The sequence below is a fragment of the Anolis carolinensis genome, chromosome 2, assembly GCF_035594765.1.
Source record: "Anolis carolinensis isolate JA03-04 chromosome 2, rAnoCar3.1.pri, whole genome shotgun sequence".
NCBI classification, from domain to species: domain Eukaryota; kingdom Metazoa; phylum Chordata; class Lepidosauria; order Squamata; family Dactyloidae; genus Anolis; species Anolis carolinensis.
Window position 1 is genome coordinate 9,491,084 of NC_085842.1, and position 18,288 is coordinate 9,509,371.

Below are 18,288 nucleotides of genomic sequence, written 5' to 3' on the forward strand. Positions count from 1 at the left end.
CGAGTGTGATACAGCAGCTTTGAAAAGCCAGCGTGATTTTAGGCTGTACCAACGGGAGGGTGATGTCTAGTTCTGGGTAAGTTTTAGTCAACTCTCTTCTACGCTTTGATCAGACCTTACCTGGAATAACCTTGTGTCCAGTTCTGGGCAGCACAATTCAAGCAAGATATTGAGATGCTAGAATGTCTCCAGAGAAGGGCTCTAGGGAATGGCCGAGGGTGATGGGTGTGTTTAGTTCGGAGGGGGAAAAAGGCCAAGGGGACAAGAGAGCCAATATTTGGAAGGATGTCCCTTTGAAAAGAAATTGGCAAGTTTTTCCTGCTTCTCTGGAGACTAAAATACAAAGCAACTGATTCACATTGCCTCACTTGCGTTGCAGACAATTTTATGGTCCAGAAGGTAGAAGAGGCATCAAGGGGATTGGCTACTCTTGATCTAATCTTAACAAATGTGGAAGACCTGATCAATACAGTCGAAGTGGTTGGATCCTTAGGGGCAAGTGACCATGTGCTCCTGCAGTTTGCCATACAAAGGAAGGCTGAAACTAAGACAAGTCAAACACGCATTCTGGACTTTAAGAGAGCTGACTTCCAAAAAATGAAGGAATTACTGAGCGGCATTCCATGGATGCCAATATTAAAAGACAAAGGAGTTAAGGATGGATGAGAGTTTTTAAAAAGTGAAATACTCAAGGCGCAAATGCAAACAGTGCCAACAAAGAAAAAAAATAAAACAAGTGCGAAGAAACCAGAATGGATGTCCAAAGGACTTCTAACCGGGCTAAGACTCAAAAGAGACATGCACAAGAAGTGGAAAAGGGGAGAAATCACCAAAGAAGAATTCAAACGTATAGCCAACTCCTGTAGGGAAAAGGTTCGCAAGGCTAAAGCGCAAAATGAGCTCAGACTTGCCAGGGACATAAAAAACAACAAAAAAAGGCTTTTTTGCTTACGTTGGTAGAAAAAGGAAGAACAAGGAGGCAATAGGGCCACTGTGAGGAGAAGATGGGGTGATGGTGACAGGGGATAGGGAAAAGGCAGAACTGCTTAATGCCTTCTTTGCCTCGGTCTTCTCACAAAAAGAAAGCCATCTTCAACCCCAGCAACATGGAATGGATGAAGGATTGGGGGAAATCCAACCCCAAATAGGGAAACAAGTTGTCCAGGAACACCTGGCCTCTCTAAACGAATTCAAGTCCCCAGGGCCAGATCAGCTACATCCAAGAGTATTGAAGGAATTAGCGGAAGTTATTTCAGAACCACTGGCAATTATCTTCGAGAGTTCTTGGAGAACGGGAGCAGTCCCAGCAGATTGGAGGAGGGCGAATGTGGTCCCTATCTTCAAGAAGGGAAAAAAGAACAACCCAAACAATTACCAACTGGTCAGCCTCACGTTGATACCAGGCAAGATCCTGGAAAAGATCGCTAAGGAAGTGGTCTGTGAACATTTAGAAACAAATGCTGTCATTGCTAATAGTCAACACGGATTTATCAAAAACAAATCATGCCAGACTAATCTGATCTCTTTTTTCGATAGAGTTACAAGCTGGAATGCCGTGGATGTAGCCTACCTGGATTTCAGTAAGGCCTTCGACAAGGTCCCCCACGACCTTCTGGCAAACAAGCTAGTAAAATGTGGGCTAGACAAAACTACGGTTAGGTGGATCTGTAATTGGCTAAGCGAACGAACCCAAAGGGTGATTCTCACCAATGCGTCGTCTTCATCATGGAAAGAAGTGACGAGTGGAGTGCCGCAGGGCTCTGTCCTGGGCCCGGTTCTGTTCAACATCTTTATTAACAACTTAGATGAAGGGTTAGAAGGCACGATCATCAAGTTTGCAGACGACACAAAACTGGGAGGGATAGCTAACACTCCAGAAGACAGGAGCAGAATTCAAAACGATCTTAACAGATTAGAGAGATGGCCCAAAACTAACAAAATGAAGTTCAACAGGGACAAATGCAAGATACTCCACTTAGGCAGAAAAAATGGAATGCATAGATACAGAATGGGGGACGCCTGGCTCGACAGCAGTACGTGTGAAAAAGACCTTGGAGTCCTCGTGGACAACAAGTTAAACATGAGCCAACAATGTGATGCAGCAGCTAAAAAAGCCAGTGGGATTCTGTCCTGCATCAATAGGGGAATAGCGTCTAGATCCAGGGAAGTCCTGCTCCCCCTTATTCTATTCTGCCTTGGTCAGACCACACCTGGAATCACACTGTGTCCAATTCTGGGCACTGCAATTGAAGGGAGATGTTGACAAGCTGGAAAGCGTCCAGAGGAGGGCGACTAAAATGATTAAGGGTCTGGAGAACAAGCCCTATGAGGAGCGGCTTAAAGAGCTGGGCATGTTTAGCCTGCAGAAGAGAAGGCTGAGAGGAGACATGATAGCCATGTACAAATATGTGAGGGGAAGTCATTGGGAGGAGGGAGCAAGATTGCTTTCTGCTGCCCTGCAGACTAGGACGCAGAACAATGGCTTCAAACTGCAGGAAAGGAGATTTCACCTGAACATCAGGAGCTGTGGAACTCTCTGCCCCAGAGTGTGGGGGAGGCTCCTTTGGAGGCTTTTAAGCAGAGGCTGGATGGCCATCTGTTGGGGGTGCTTTGAATGTCATTTTCCTGCTTCTTGGCAGAATGGGGTTGGACTGGACTTCCATTTCTATGATTCTATGATTCTATGAGGGTGAACTACAGTTCCCAAAGTCATGGGTCAGTTCCCTCCACCCAAACCCAATCAGTATTCAAAGTTGGCCATGCTGGGTATGTGTGCCAAGTTTGGTATAGAACAGTCATTGGTTGGGTTCACAGTGCTCTCTGGATGCAGGGTGAACTACAACTCCCACCCTGGTGCCAGGTTAGGTCCAGATCTGTTACTGGTGGGATTCAGAGTGCTCCCTACATGAGGGGTGAACTACAACTTCTACTATGATTTATCAGTCCCCCCCCCCAAAAAAAATCCCTCCATTACATTCTGTTGGGCATGTGGGGTCTGTGTGTCATGTTTGGCCCAGATCTGTCGGTGGGGTCACAGAACCCCCACTGAGAGAGCACTGTGGGTGAACCATAACTCCCAACCTCTAAGGCCAGTCCCCTCCACACCCACTGGTATTCCAAATTAGGCATGTCAGGTCGGTGTGCCAAGACCTGTTGTATGGAGTCAGCTGATCAGTTCTGGTCTGTTTAGGAAAGGGTTATGGAAGAGGCAGTGGGTGGGATCGTGCACATTTCACAGCAATGGAAAGAGTAAGAAACACTGAGGTGTCTGTGGTGGAGGGAACACATCAAATCTAGGGTGAAATTGTCCCCATAGAAAAGCATTCCCTTGGATGGTGGGCAGAATGGTGTTTGTGGAGGACGTGGTTCACAGCGCTCTCTCTAGTCTGCAATGCCATGAGAGGGAGGGAGGTTGTGGGTGTGCGTGAAAATGGGAGCCTGTCTGTGGAAGTGGGAGACATACACATAGAACCGCTCTGAGTCCCCCTGCGGAGACAGATGTGGTATAAAAACAAAGTTTTAATGTATTATTATTTCATAATTTCACTTTTATTATGGATATAGAAGAAGAAGAAGACATAGGTATAGAGACTAGCTTAGGTACCTGGCGATGCCTGGATTAGGACATTTGTGGTGCTACTTATTAGAAAAAGCCTGCCTTTCCTTTCCTTTTCTATGTATGCTCCAGATGGGAAATTCATGATATGGGTGAACTACAATTCCCAAAATCGGGGGTCAGGCCTCCCCAAAGCCTGCCAGTTTTAAAAGATAGTAGTCACGTTGGGCCTGTGCACCAATTTTGGTCTGGATCCATCGCCGGCTGGGTTCAGTGTTCTCTGGATGTGAGTGAACTACAAATCCCGGATTCCTAGGTCAATCACCCCAAACTGCCATCAGTATTTAAAGTTGGGTATGTTGGGTCTGTGTGCAATCGTAGGCTGGGTTCACAGTGGTTTTTGGATGTAGAGAACTACAACTCCCCAAATCAAGGTCAATTCCCCCCAAAACCCCTGTCCAGTTTGTTGGTAATTAATGTCGCACTGCAGACACTGTTGCGATGACTTCTGCACCTTCCGTCATGGGGTGGAATGTGGAACTGATAATAATAACAACAACAACCATAACTTCATTCTTCTTTCCCGCCACCATCTCCCTGAAGGGACTTGGAGCAACTTACAGACGGCACAAAGTGCCTAAGAACATACAAAACCAATTAACACCATATAAAATACAACTAAATAAAACATATGTACATATAAAAACATCAACTCGGACTCAATCAAGCTGTGATTCTCTGCCCGTGGTGGTACATTACTGGCATTATGGCCAGGCTGTAAACATTGGAGTAAAAAGCTTGGAGACCCAGAGGTGCCCAGGTGAGTTGAAAAAAGCATTTGTTGGCTGGGTTATTTGTCGACTGGGTTCAAGGCTCTCTGGCTAAGGGTGAACTACAACTCCCATATGCAAATGGCAGTCACCCCAAACCTTGCCAGTATTCAGTCGGCCATGTTGGGTTTGTGGGCCATGTTTGGTCGAGAACTGTAGTCGGGTGGGTTTGGTGCTCTCTGGATGGGCATGAACCACGACTCCCATATTGCAAAGTCAATCGCCCCAAACCCTGCCAGTATTGGGTCTGTGTGTCAGTTTTGGTCCAAGTCCAGTGTCGGCTGAGTTCAGTGCTCTCTGGATAAGGGTAAATTGTAACTCCCCAAATCAAGGTCTATTCCCACAAACCCCTGCAGTATGGTCATGGGGGTTCTGTGTGCCACGTTGGTTCCAGGTCCATCATTGGTGGAGCTCAGAGTGCTCTTAGATTGCAGGTGGACTATACATCCCAGTCCCTACAAGTCCTATAAATGATGCTGAATTCTCCCACAACCTCTCTCTCTAATTTGTTCAGTTGCTGATCAATTCCTGGAAAAGAGTAGGAAATGGTTATGGGAGAGGCAGTGGGCGGAGTCATGCAAATTCCACACTAATGGAGAGCGTCAGAAACACTGGGGTGTCTGGTGGAGGAAAAACAGAAGATCTAGGAGGAAATTGTCTTTGTATGAAAGCCTTCCCTTGGGTGGTGGGCAGGATGGTGTTTGTGGAGGACATTGGCAGGGCGCTTGGGCATTTTCACGGCACTCGCTATAACCTACAGTGTCATTGGAGGGAGGGCCACTGGTTCCTCCTACGTAGTGGGAGCTATAGCCATTTGTGGAAGTGGGAGCCTGTCTGAAATTGGGCGCCCCGGCTACATACATACATACATACAGATTTTTTACTTTTATTATGTGTTTAGATAATAACAACAACAACAACTACTACTACTACTACTACTACTACTATTACTACTACTTTATTCTTAAATCCCACCACCATCTGCCCAAAGGGACTTGGGGTGGCTTACATGGGGAAAACGCCCAGCAAAAACAGAATAAAATATAGCACAATGAATATACAATTGTATTTTCAATCATCAAACCAATAAAACCAAACAACAAGCATTATAACAACATAAGAACAACAACCACCATCAACCAGTAGCCGAGAACAGTGGGCATGTTCAGATCGAAGAGGGCGGGCAAGGGCTAGCGCAGGAACAGTTGCAAGGGCAGGGCGGGTAATACAGCGCTGCAAGGCCGGGCGATGAGTGAGGGCGAGGGGGCCTAGTCGACAAAGGAACCAGTTCATCAAAGGCACATTGAAACATCCACGTTTCAGGTCTTTAGGGAAGATGGGCAGGGTGGGCGCTCATCTGATCTCCCTGGGGAGAGAGTCCCAGAGCCGGGGGGCCACCACCAAGAAGGAAGGCCCTCCCTCCCCCTCGTCCCCACCAACCGTGCTTGAGAGGAGGCAGGAGCGAGAGAAGGGCCTTCCCAGCAGATCTTAAAGGCTCTGCAGGTTCACCGGGGAAGACGTGATCGCAAAGATAGGGTGGACCCGAACCATTGTTGGCAAGAGAAAAGAAGGCAAAGGAAGGGAAGAGGAGAGAAGAGAAAAAGGAAGAAAGGGCAACAGAAAAGAAGGCAGAGGAAGGGAAGAGGAGAGGAGAGAAAAAGGAAGGAAGGGCAAGAGAAAAGAAGGCAGAGGAAGGGAAGAGGAGAGAAGAGAAAAAGGAAGGAAGGGCAAGAGAAAAGAAGGCAGAGGAAGGGAAGAGGAGAGAAGACAAAAAGGAAGGAAGGGCAAGAGAAAAGAAGGCAAAGGAAGGGAAGAGGAGAGAAGAGAAAAAGGAAGGAAGGGCAAGAGAAAAGAAGACAAAGGAAGGGAAGGAAGGAAGGGGAAGAGAAAATAAGGCAAAGGAAAATATGGGAAGAGAAGAGAAAAAGGAAGGAAGGACAAGAGAAAAGAAGACAAAGGAAGGGAAGGTTAGAAGGCAGACCGTATTTTAGTTATTGCGAACCACTGGTGGTCCGTGGACCACTGGTTGGGAACCACTGTCCCAAAGGGAAGGGGCCAACTCTGGATCCCTCCCATAACAGCTATTTACAATACACAAGCTAACCACTCCTGACTGTGGAGGAAAACAGAGGATGTTTCTCTAGGGGCACGACGTTCACAAATTGGACATTTGCAACCAAGGTGGAAATGGAGCTGGAACCTAAGCCCAGAGGAACAACTGATGGAATTACATATGGTTTATTTCTTTTCAGGCGAGGTGACAAGACAATCATATTAAACTCTCTGAAGCAAGTGGTCGGACGTAGATGTTAAATAACAGGGGCAAAAGGATAGCACCCTGGGGAACTCCACAGCAAAGGCAGGAGCTCTCAGAGCTTTGGCCTGACCACTCCACCCTCTGTCTCCGGTCCCAGAGAAATGAATTGAACCATTGAAGAGCTAAACCTCGTACACCAGACATAGCCAATCGATGGATCAGCAAGTCATGGCCCACGGTGTCGAATGCAGCTGTAAGGTCCAAGAGTACCAATAGCGCTGATCCGCCCCGGTCTAATTGACGACGAATTTCGTCAGTAATAGCTACCAAGACAGTCTCTGTCCCATGACCTGAACGAAAGCCTGATTGGAAGGGGTCTAAGCCCACAGTCTCATCTAAGAATTGCTGTAGCTGTCCCGCCACTGTCAGTTCAATCACCTTGCTCAAAAACGGAAGGTTTGAAACTGGCTTTTTCTCTCTCTTAACAGAAGCCTTGTGGTTTGCTGTCCTTTTTGTGGTGTTTGTGCTTTTCCTTTGTCAGGAGTGGAGACCTTCTCCTCCTTAACTACCTGTTTTTGACCTTTTGCGTTCGCAGAACTTCTGCTTCTTCTGAGCTACCATTTAGAACCCCCTTATTCAGGTGCAGTCTTTCCCAACCTGCATCCTTATCAAAATATGCCACTTTTGAGTATCTTACTCTCCCTGGGCTGCTGTGAAACTTGAGCTTATATTTGTAGAATCCTAGAAATCTCAATCTGCGCCACTTTGGCTCACCTTTTGTTCTTTGACTAGCAGGTATGAGCACATTTGCAAACTGACCAAAAACCTTTACATACTTCAAATTTGGAGCTTTATTGTACATCTTTTTAAATGGAAAATCTTTGATACACTCATTCCACAAACGATTCACAATGAAATTACTCGTGTGCAGGGCTTCAGGCCAAATTCTAGAAGAACAACCTGAATCTTTCATCATGCAATTTTTCATCACCTGCAACACCTCCATTCTCTTTTCTGCACTTTTTCCTTGAGAAAATAAATGTATGCAAATCTGGTTAATCTTTCCACCAGCAACAATGCAAAACTAGACCCTCCTTCACTCTTATTAAATGGTCCAGCCAGGTGAACATGAACAATTTCAAACATTTCGTCTACTTTGATTTTGGATTTCTTTGAAAACTGAATTGGTTTAACCTTTACCTCTTTACAAACTGCACAATCTAGCAGATGGTCACATTTCTCACATTCAAAATCTATGCAAACATTTAGCATTTGATTCAGCACTTTGACATCAGTATGTCCCATTGCTCTGTGCAAATAATGAATGCATCTATCATGCACAATTTGTTTCTTTACATAATAAACCTCTGCACCATCTTTGCAAATTTGCAAATCATTTGAAACAATTTGTTTCTTTTAACTCCTTTTCACACAATTTTTCCTTTTTTTCAAAACAAAGCAATAAATTCCTTTAAAGACAACTTTATAATTTATTTATTTATTTATTTATATCCGGTATTTCTACCCCGCCCTTCTCCCCTGGGGGACTCAGTGCGGCTTACAAATTGGCAACACAGTGCCATCACATCAGCAATATAATACAAAAGGCATTAAAAACTAAAAACATTTAAAACATCATAATCACATTCTGTCAATGTTGCGACACTCAACCAATTGGTCTTAAGATCTGGAACACAAATTACATATTCCCAATTAACTCCCAAACAAGAAATATATGCAGTCCCACACTTATTGATGGTTCTCACAGTCCCATCTGCCAAAGTCACAGTTGTACCCGCTGTATCCTTCAGGTTCTTCCACATCTTTGGATCTATTACAATGTGATGAGTTGCTCCAGAGTCCAGGAACCACTTGTTCTCCCCTTGAACAGGATCACTGGCAGCCATGAAAGCATGGGCAGCAGATGTTGTTGATTTTGCACCTCCGCCTTTCCCACAAGAATATCTCCCTCTGAAAGGCCTCTTCTTGGCACCTGGACAATTCCTGGCGATATGGCCTCCTCGCCCACAGGAATAACATTCTTTGTTTTGACTCCATACACAGATGTCTCTTGGTTGTCACCATCACCATCTGGTTGGAAGTCCATCTCTTGCGCCCCTCCTGGACATACTCGGGCTGCTCTTGCTTCTGGGACTTCTCAAACTTTTGTTTGTCCAGCTCCTCGGGGACTTTACAACAACCCAAGTCCAGTGACAAATCCTGGACCCTCAAACTTTGGAACGACTGGATCAGATAGTCCCACTCATCTGATAGACTTGCCAGTAGTACAAAGCATTTCTGAGCCTCTGAAAATTCAACTCCACACACCTCTGCTTCAACAAAAAGCTGCTTCATCAAATCTAGGTGCCGCTTAACATCCTGGCTCTTCTTTAGCTTAGTATTGTACAGTCTCTTAGTTCATATCAGCTGTGAAATACAGGATTCCCTCTGATGCACCGCTTTAAGAGAATCCCACACTTCGTTAGCGGAAACTTTGTTTCTCACATGCACCAGCTGATTGGGTTGAAGGCACAATATGATTATGGCTTTAGCCTTCTTATCTCTGTCCTGATCAGCATCAGCACCAGTTGTAGTTTTCTCAAGCTAACCACTCATAGAATCATAGAATCATAGAATAGTAGAGTTGGAAGAGACCACATGGGCCATCTAGTCCAACCCCCTGCTAAGAAGCAGGAAATCGCATTCAAAGCACCCCCGACAGATGGCCATCCAGCCTCTGCTTAAAAGCCTCCAAGGAAGGCGCCTCCACCACAGCCCGGGGGAGAGAGTTCCACTGTCGAACAGCCCTTCTCACCGTGAGGAAGTTCTTCCTGATGTTCAGGTGGAATCTCCTTTCCTGTAGTTTGAAGCCATTGTTTCCTTGCGTCCTAGTCTGCAGGGCAGCAGAAAACAAGCTTGCTCCCTCCTCCCTATGACTTCCCTTCACGTATTTGTACATGGCTATCATGTCTCCTCTCAGCCTTCTCTTCTGCAGGCTAAACATGCCCAGCTCTTTAAGCCGCTCCTCATAGGGCTTGTTCTCCAGACCCTTAATCATTTTAGTCGCCCTCCTCTGGATGCTTTCCAGCTTGTCAACATCTCCCTTCAACTGTGGTGTCCAAAATTGGACACAGTATTCCAGGTGTGGTCTGACCAAGGCAGAATAGAGGGGAGCAGGACTTCCCTGGATCTAGACGCTATTCCCCTATTGATGCAGGACAGAATCCCATTGGCTTTCTTAGCAGCTGCATCACATTGTTGGCTCATGTTCCCCTTCCTCCCCACGAGGACTCCAAGGTCTTTTTCGCACACACTGCTGTCAAGCCAGGCATCGTCCCCCATTCTGTATCTTTGATTTCCATTTTTTCTGCCTAAGTGGAGTATCTTGCATTTGTCCCTGTTGAACTTCATTTTGTTAGTTTTGGGCCATCTCTCTAATCTGTTAAGATCGTTTTGAATTCTGCTCCTGTCTTCTGGAGTGTTAGCTATCCCTCCCAGTTTTGTGTCGTCTGCAAACTTGATGATCGTGCCTTCTAACCCTTCGTCTAAGTCGTTAATAAAGATGTTGAACAGAACCAGGCCCAGGACGGAGCCCTGCGGCACTCCACTTGTCACTTCTTTCCATGATGAAGACGACGCATTGGTGAGCACCCTTTGGGTTCGTTCGCTTAGCCAATTACAGATCCACCTAACCGTAGTTTTGTCTAGCCCACATTTTACTAGTTTGTTTGCCAGAAGGTCGTGGGGGACTTTGTCGAAGGCCTTACTGAAATCCAGGTAGGCTACATCCACAGCATTCCCTGTATCGACCCAACTCGTAACTCTATTGAAAAAAGAGATCAGATTAGTCTGGCATGACTTGTTTTTGGTAAATCCGTGTTGACTATTAGCAATGAGCGCATTTGTTTCTAAGTGTTCGCAGACCACTTCCTTAATGATCTTTTCCAGAATCTTGCCTGGTATCGATGTGAGGCTGACCGGACGGTAATTGTTTGGGTCGTTCTTTTTTCCCTTCTTGAAGATAGGGACCACATTCGCCCTCCTCCAATCTGCTGGGACTTCTCCCGTTCTCCAAGAACTCTCGAAGATAATTGCCAGTGGTTCTGAAATAACTTCCGCTAGTTCCTTCAGTACTCTTGGGTGTAGCTGATCTGGCCCTGGGGACTTGAATTCGTTTAGAGAGGCCAAGTGTTCCTGGACAACTTGTTTCCCTATTTGGGGTTGGATTTTCCCCAATCCTTCGTCCATTCCGTGTTGCTGAGGTTGAAGATGGCTTTCTTTTTCTGAGAAGACCGAGGCAAAGAAGGCATTAAGTAGTTCTGCCTTTTCCCTGTCCCCTGTCGCCATCACCCCATCTTCTCCTTGCAATGGCCCTAGCGCCTCCTTTTTCTTCCTTTTTCTACCAACGTAAGCAAAAAAGCCTTTTTTGTTGTTTTTTATGTCCCTGGCAAGCCTGAGCTCATTTTGCGCTTTAGCCTTGCGAACCTTTTCCCTACAAGTGTTGGCTATACATTTGAATTCTTCTTTGGTGATTTCTCCCCTTTTCCACTTCTTGTGCATGTCACTTTTGAGCTTTAGCTCAGTTAGAAGTTCTTTGGACATCCATTCTGGCTTCTTTGCACTTGTCTTATTTTTCTTCTTTGTTGGCACTGTTTGCATTTGCGCCTTGAGTATTTCACTTTTGAAAAACTCCCATCCATCCTTAACTCCCTTGTTTTTTAATATCGGTGTCCATGGAATGCCGCTCAGTAATTCCTTCATTTTTTGGAAGTCAGCTCTCTTAAAGTCCACAATGCGTGTTTGACTTGTCTTAGTTTCAGCATTCCTTTGTATTGCAAACTGCAGGAGTACATGGTCACTTGCCCCTAAGGATCCAACCACTTCAACTCCCGACTAAAGAGGAAAACAGAGGATGTTTCTGTAGGGAAACAACGTTCAAAACTGGACATTTGCAACCAAGGTGGAAATGGAGCTGGAAACTAAGACCAAAGGAACAACTGATGGAATTACATATGGTTTATTTCTTTTCAGGCGAGGTGACAAGACAATCATATTTAACGCTCTGAAGCAGTGGTCCTCAACCTGTGGGTCCCCAGGTGTTTTGGCCTACAACTCCCAGAAATCCCGGCCAGTTTACCAGCTATTAGGATTTATGGGAGTTGAAGGCCAAAACATCTGGGGACCCACAGGTTGAGAACCACTGCTCTGAAGGATTGTCACACACAGCTTGCTTTCTGCTGCTCCAGAGAACAGACCTCCAACTTACAGGTTCAAATAACAAGAACGGGGACTCCACCAAATCTGACGCAGAACTTCTCAAAGGGTCCTGTTTGAAATCAGACATTTACACACAGTGGCTGTTTTTTAGCCTGTATGTGTTCTCTGGTGCTGGTTAAGGGATGAAGTCCGAGTAAAACATTTTCCACATTCATGGCATTTGTTTTTTTTTTACATTTTTATTGGATTTTACATGCATAATTCATAATTCATAACAACACTACTTCCCTTTTTTAACATCTGCCAATATTTTTTCCCTCCCTACCACCCACACCCTCCCTCCTCAACCACAGTATGTTTATATTAATCTTGCAGATCCAGCCACAGGTAAAGTCTTTGTATTTTTTCTTTAATGTAATCGTTGGCTCCTCCATTTTTCACCCAGTTGAAGTAGTCTTTCCATCTGTTTGTAATGTCCTTTTGTTTATTCATTCTTGTTACTTGGTTAGTCATAATTCCTGTAATATCTAACAATACTTGATCATACATATAATCATTCCAATTATTTAACGTCCATTTCGATTTGTCTCTCCATCCTCTAGCAATCACAGCATGTGCTGCTCTTATTGTTACTTTCAATAACTCTTGGCACTCAGTTTTTATACTTGGATGATCCAGCACTCCCCAAAGTAACAAATCATTATTAATTTGTATTGTTATCTGTAATAAGTCCTGGATTTTCCCTTGTATCATTAGCCAATTTTTTTTTAATTCAGAACACTCCCACCACATATGTGAATAAGTGCCCTTTCCTTTATTACAATGCCAGCACTTTGAATTCGTCCCTTTTATCATATAAGACAGTTGTTCCGGAGTTCTACACCATCTTAATACCATCTTTTTTTCTAATTCATTATATTTTTCTGTTTTTATTTTATTTATGTTCCTAATTATTTCATCTACTTCTTGTGTGCTTAATATTTTAACCCCATTCCATTTGTTACGTATTGCTCGGATCATAAATTCCTTATCTTCTACCATTAAATTGTATATTTTTGCCACTGTTCCTTTACTTGTTTTTTCTCTTGCATTTAGCAATTTATCTACCTTCAGTTCTTCAGTGGGCTGTGCACCCTCTTTTTTTACTTTTTCCCAGATCCCTCTTAATTTTAACCAATATTCTTTCCCCCCGTTTTCCAAAAGGTTTAGCCAGTTAATTATCCCTCCATCTTGTTTCCACATATCTTTTACCCTCCTTAATCCTTTTTCTTCTAAGGTATTTACCAACCTTTCAGGGAGTCCCATGCTCTTAATTGGGGTCTTTCCAGAAATTTTATTTGCCCATAGTTTTTGCCATTTTTGCCAACATTCAAACTCAATCTTTCTTGGACCTATTAGTTTTTCTTTTATTTCTTTAATATCTCTAGTATATAGCCCATATTTTCCCCGCCCTTCATTTATTTCGTTCTCTACTTTCATCCATTTATCTTCTCCCTTTAAACTTATTTCTAGTAAAGATCTTAGTTGGAAGGCCTCTGTACAGAACTGAGGGTGACAGGGAATGGAATCCTTTTGATCCCACCGCTGCCACCAAAATTTGTACAGAACTGAGGGTGACAGGAATGGAATCCCTTTTGAATCCCTCCGCTTGCCACCAATATGTACAGAGGTGAGGTGCCTGACAGGAATGTGTGACAGAGATGGAATCTTTTTGATCCCCCCCCCACACACACACAGATACCACCACTTAATAAAGATGTTTTATGAGAGATAATGTTAATTATTTGTTTGATTATCTTCTTCGCTGCCACCAATGGAAGAGACGTCAGGCAGATGGCACTGGTTCTTTTAAGCTGTTTCTATTTGTTTTACTCCAGATGTTGTTGTTGCTTAACTTAATATAAGAGTATGACAGAGGCTTGATTTGAATAAAATCAAAACAAGTTTATTGCAGGTACAGAGCTTGATGGTTTCATATAACTTGTTAAAGGCACTTTGCTTAATGGTTACAAACGGATATGAGGTGGTCAAACTTTCAAAATATTTCTTTCTCTGGATTACACTAAACCCTGATCCTCCTGGATCCCCTGGGATTAATTTTCCCTAATCCACAGGCTCTATAAATGACCCTAGACAAGTCACCTAACTTGCCTAGTCTGGTCCAACTTAGATCTGACTCAAATCCTTCTATTTGAGCCAACCTGATTCTCCTCACAAGAATCAGATCCTCCACTGTGACTAGAAATCACAGACTGCCTGGGTCTCCAAAACATTCCCCCTTTTCCTTTCCAAACGGCGGTTGGCTCCGCCCCTGTTGCTATGGTAACCTGCCTTAAGATGGCTACCTTCCCCCATACATCATCAACTCAAATACTCACCATTTTAAACTTAGCCAAACCTGACTGTTCAAACAAAATCAAATACACATGTCATCTATAAACAAAATATAATTATACACTTCTTCACAGCCTCATAATAGTTTTGTAGATTTGGAAGTCCCCATCCAAGTAATCTTCTTGGGGTATATTGAATCTTTTTCATTATTCTGTTTCTCTTTTTTCCATATATCCATTCTCTCAAGGTATTATCCCATTCTTTTATTTGTCTATAGTCTATTTTTATTGATAGGGTTTGGAACAGGTAAAGTAATTTGTGTATTATGCACTTTTTTAGTGCTAATATTTTTCGTGGGATACTTAATTGTTTATCTCCCCAGGCTTTTAATTTTTCCTGGATTTTTTCCATATTGTCCCATAATTGGCTACTTTTAACTTAATTATTTCTTTTGTAATGGTTATACCTAAATATTTTATTTTATTTCTTATTATTTTTATGTCTCCCATTTTTGTCTGCAGCTCCTTCTGCTCCTTTTTCCCCATATTGTATATCATCATTTCTGATTTGCTCATATTCACTTTCAATCCTGAATACCTTTCAAAATCTTTTAATATTATTTGTATTTCATGAATAGCTTCTGCTGGGTTTTCCATTATCGTCCGCATAAAGATTTATCTTCACCTCTTCGTTCCTAATTTGATATCCCTTTATCCTGCCGTTGTTTCTTATTCTATCTGCTAGAGGTTCCATTGCTAATGCAAATAGGAGCGGAGACAGAGGACAACCTTGTTTTACACCTCTTTCTGTTTTGAAATATTTTGTTAAGCCTTCATTTACTCTTATTCTTGCTCTTGAATTACTATATAACTCTTTTACTATTTTAATAAATGAAATGTCAAATCCGTAATTACCCATTAGTTGTAACAGATATTTGTGGTTTAGTGAATCAAAGGCTTTATAAATGTCTAACTTTAATAGTGCAAACTTTCTTTTTTTGTTATGATTTAATGTAGCAGCTCTTGAATATTTTATTTAAAGACCCTAATAATCCCTTACCTAGATGACCCTTACTCAAAAATCTTGTTTTTCCATGAAAGTGTTGACAGGACATGTTCTGCCTGACATTTGCTCTTTGCTCACAATATAAGGTCATGCAAACTGCAGTAATGATTTGGCTGCCCGGATGAGTTACGTGGGATGAACTATGAACATGTCACCTGAGGATAGTGCATACGTGGAGCAAACTATGGACACTTCACCTGATGTGATGAGTAATGAGTTATATAAGTTACAAGGCAACTACGCATGTCCAAAAGGATTGTAATAGTCAGCAAATTCCATTGTCAGTTAGCTTTCTGCGCATGCTCTGTGAAATTGTATAAATTGGAAAGCCACTACAGGCAAGGTGTGGCATTGCGTTTTCTGGGCATTAGCTAACATTGTCACCTGCTCTTGGCCAAAAGTAAACTATCTTGAAGACAACTTCTGCTGTCAGTCTGCTTTCTTCATCCGCGTCCAAACGAAATTCCACAACAATTAAGGATGTTTAATACATTTCTTATAGGGTGCACAATATTCCTGCCTTTTATAAAACCATATTGATCTTCCTTTACTATTTTGGATATAATCTCTTCTATTCTATTTACTAATATTTTCGTGAATATTTTATAATCCTGATTTAGGAGCCTAATGGGTCTGTATGAATTGGGATCTTCTGGATCTTTCCCACTTTTTCTTACTGTTATTATCTCTGATTCTCTCCATGTGTCAGGGATTTTCCCTCCCTTCATTATGTTATTAAATAGAATCTTCAATTCTGGAATTATTATTTCTTTCATTTCTTTGTAAAATTCTGCAGTGTATCCATCCCCTCCTGGAGATTTTCTATTTTTCAGTGTGTCGATAACCTGTTCTATTTCTTGATACGATATTTCTGTTCCTAGTTTCCTATTGTCTTCTCTATCTATTATTTTCTGTATTTTTTCGTCAAATTCTCCATGTATTTGTTTTTTATACAATTCCTGATAGAAGTCTACAAATGTCTCCCTTATTTCCTCGGTCGAGTTTACTTTTAAAAAAAAGTAAACATTCATGGCATTTGTAAGGCTTCTCTCCTGTGTGGCTTCTTTTGTGCCTCACCAAGTCTGAACTGGAAGCAAAACATTTCCCACACTCCTGGCATTGGTATGGCTTCTCTCCTGTGTGGAGTCTTTTGTGTTTCACCAAGGTTGAACTGTCAGCAAAACATTTCCTACACTCCTGGCATTGGTATGGCTTCTCTCCTGTGTGGAGTCTTTTGTGTCTCACCAATTGTGAACTGTAAGCAAAACATTTCCCACACTCCTGGCATTGGTATGGCTTCTCTCCTGTGTGGAGTCTTTTGTGTCTCACCAATTGTGAACTGTAAGCAAAACATTTCCCACACTCTTGGCATTGGTATGGCTTCTCTCCTGTGTGGAGTCTTTTGTGTTTCACCAAGGTTGAACTGTCAGCAAAACATTTCCTACACTCCTGGCATTGGTATGGCTTCTCTCCTGTGTGGAGTCTTTTGTGTTTCACCAAGGTTGAACTGTAAGCAAAACATTTCCCACACTCCTGGCATTGGTGTGGCTTCTCTCCTGTGTGGAGTCTTTTGTGTTTCACCAAGGTTGAACTGTCAGCAAAACATTTCCCACACTCCTGACATTGGTATGGCTTCTCTCCTGTGTGGAGTATTTTGTGGCTCACCAAGGCTGAACTTTCAGCAAAACATTTCCCACACTCCTGGCATTGGTTTGGCTTCTCTCCTGTGTGGAGTATTTTGTGGCTCACCAAGGCTGAACTTTCAGTAAAACATTTCCCACACTCCTGGCATTGGTTTGGCTTCTCTCCTGTGTGGAGTCTTTTGTGGCTCACCAAGGTTGAACTGGAAGCAAAACATTTCCCACACTCCTGGCATTGGTTTGGCTTCTCTCCTGTGTGGAGTCTTTTGTGGCTCACCAAGTTTGAACTGTCAGCAAAACATTTCCCACACTCCTGGCATTGGTGTGGCTTCTCTCCTGTGTGGAGTCTTTTGTGTTTCACCAAGGTTGAACTGTCAGCAAAACATTTCCCACACTCCTGACATTGGTATGGCTTCTCTCCTGTGTGGAGTATTTTGTGGCTCACCAAGGCTGAACTTTCAGCAAAACATTTCCCACACTCCTGGCATTGGTATGGCTTCTCTCCTGTGTGGAGTATTTTGTGGCTCACCAAGGCTGAACTTTCAGCAAAACATTTCCCACACTCCTGGCATTCGTTTGGCTTCTCTCCTGTGTGGAGTATTTTGTGGCTCACCAAGGTTGAACTGGAAGCAAAACATTTCCCACACTCCTGGCATTGGTTTGGCTTCTCTCCTGTGTGGAGTCTTTTGTGGCTCACCAAGTTTGAACTGTCAGCAAAACATTTCCCACACTCCTGGCATTGGTGTGGCTTCTCTCCTGTGTGGAGTCTTTTGTGGCTCACCAAGGTTGAACTGCAAGCAAAACATTTCCCACACTCCTGGCACTGGTATGGCTTCTCTCCTGTGTGGAGTCTTTTGTGGCTCACCAAGGTTGAACTGCAAGCAAAACATTTCCCACACTCTTGGCACTGGTATGGCTTCTCTCCTGTGTGGAGTCTTTTGTGCCTCACCAAGGCTGAACTGTCAGCAAAACATTTCCCACACGCCTGGCATTGGTATGGCTTCTCTCCTGTGTGGAGTCTTTTGTGGCTCACCAAGGCTGAACTGTCAGCAAAACGTTTCCCACACTCCTGGCATTGGTATGGCTTCTCTCCTGTGTGGAGTCTTTAGTGCTTCACCAATGCTGAACTGGAAGCAAAACACTTCCCGCACTCTTGGCATCTGTATGGTTCCTGACCTGTGTGAAATTTTTTGTGTTTCACCACACATTTTGCAGATACTTTCCCTTTAAGATGGCTTTTCCCAACTTCGAGTGTCTTGTGAAGCACAAGTGCCATATTTTGGATAAAACACTGCCCACATACACTGCATTTGTCAGGCCTTTCTTTGGCAGAACCTCCATCTTCTCTGTGGGCTTGCTGGTATCGATGAAGGCACACGTTGTGTCCCA

The 18,288-nt window shown here is 43.4% G+C and overlaps 1 pseudogene; it reads right to left on the reverse strand.

Moving 5' to 3' along the window:
- Window positions 1-7,470: 7,470 nt before the first annotated feature.
- LOC134296913 (zinc finger protein 91-like) lies at window positions 7,471-18,175 on the reverse strand (annotated as a pseudogene).
- Between the last annotated feature and the right edge of the window lie 113 nt (window positions 18,176-18,288).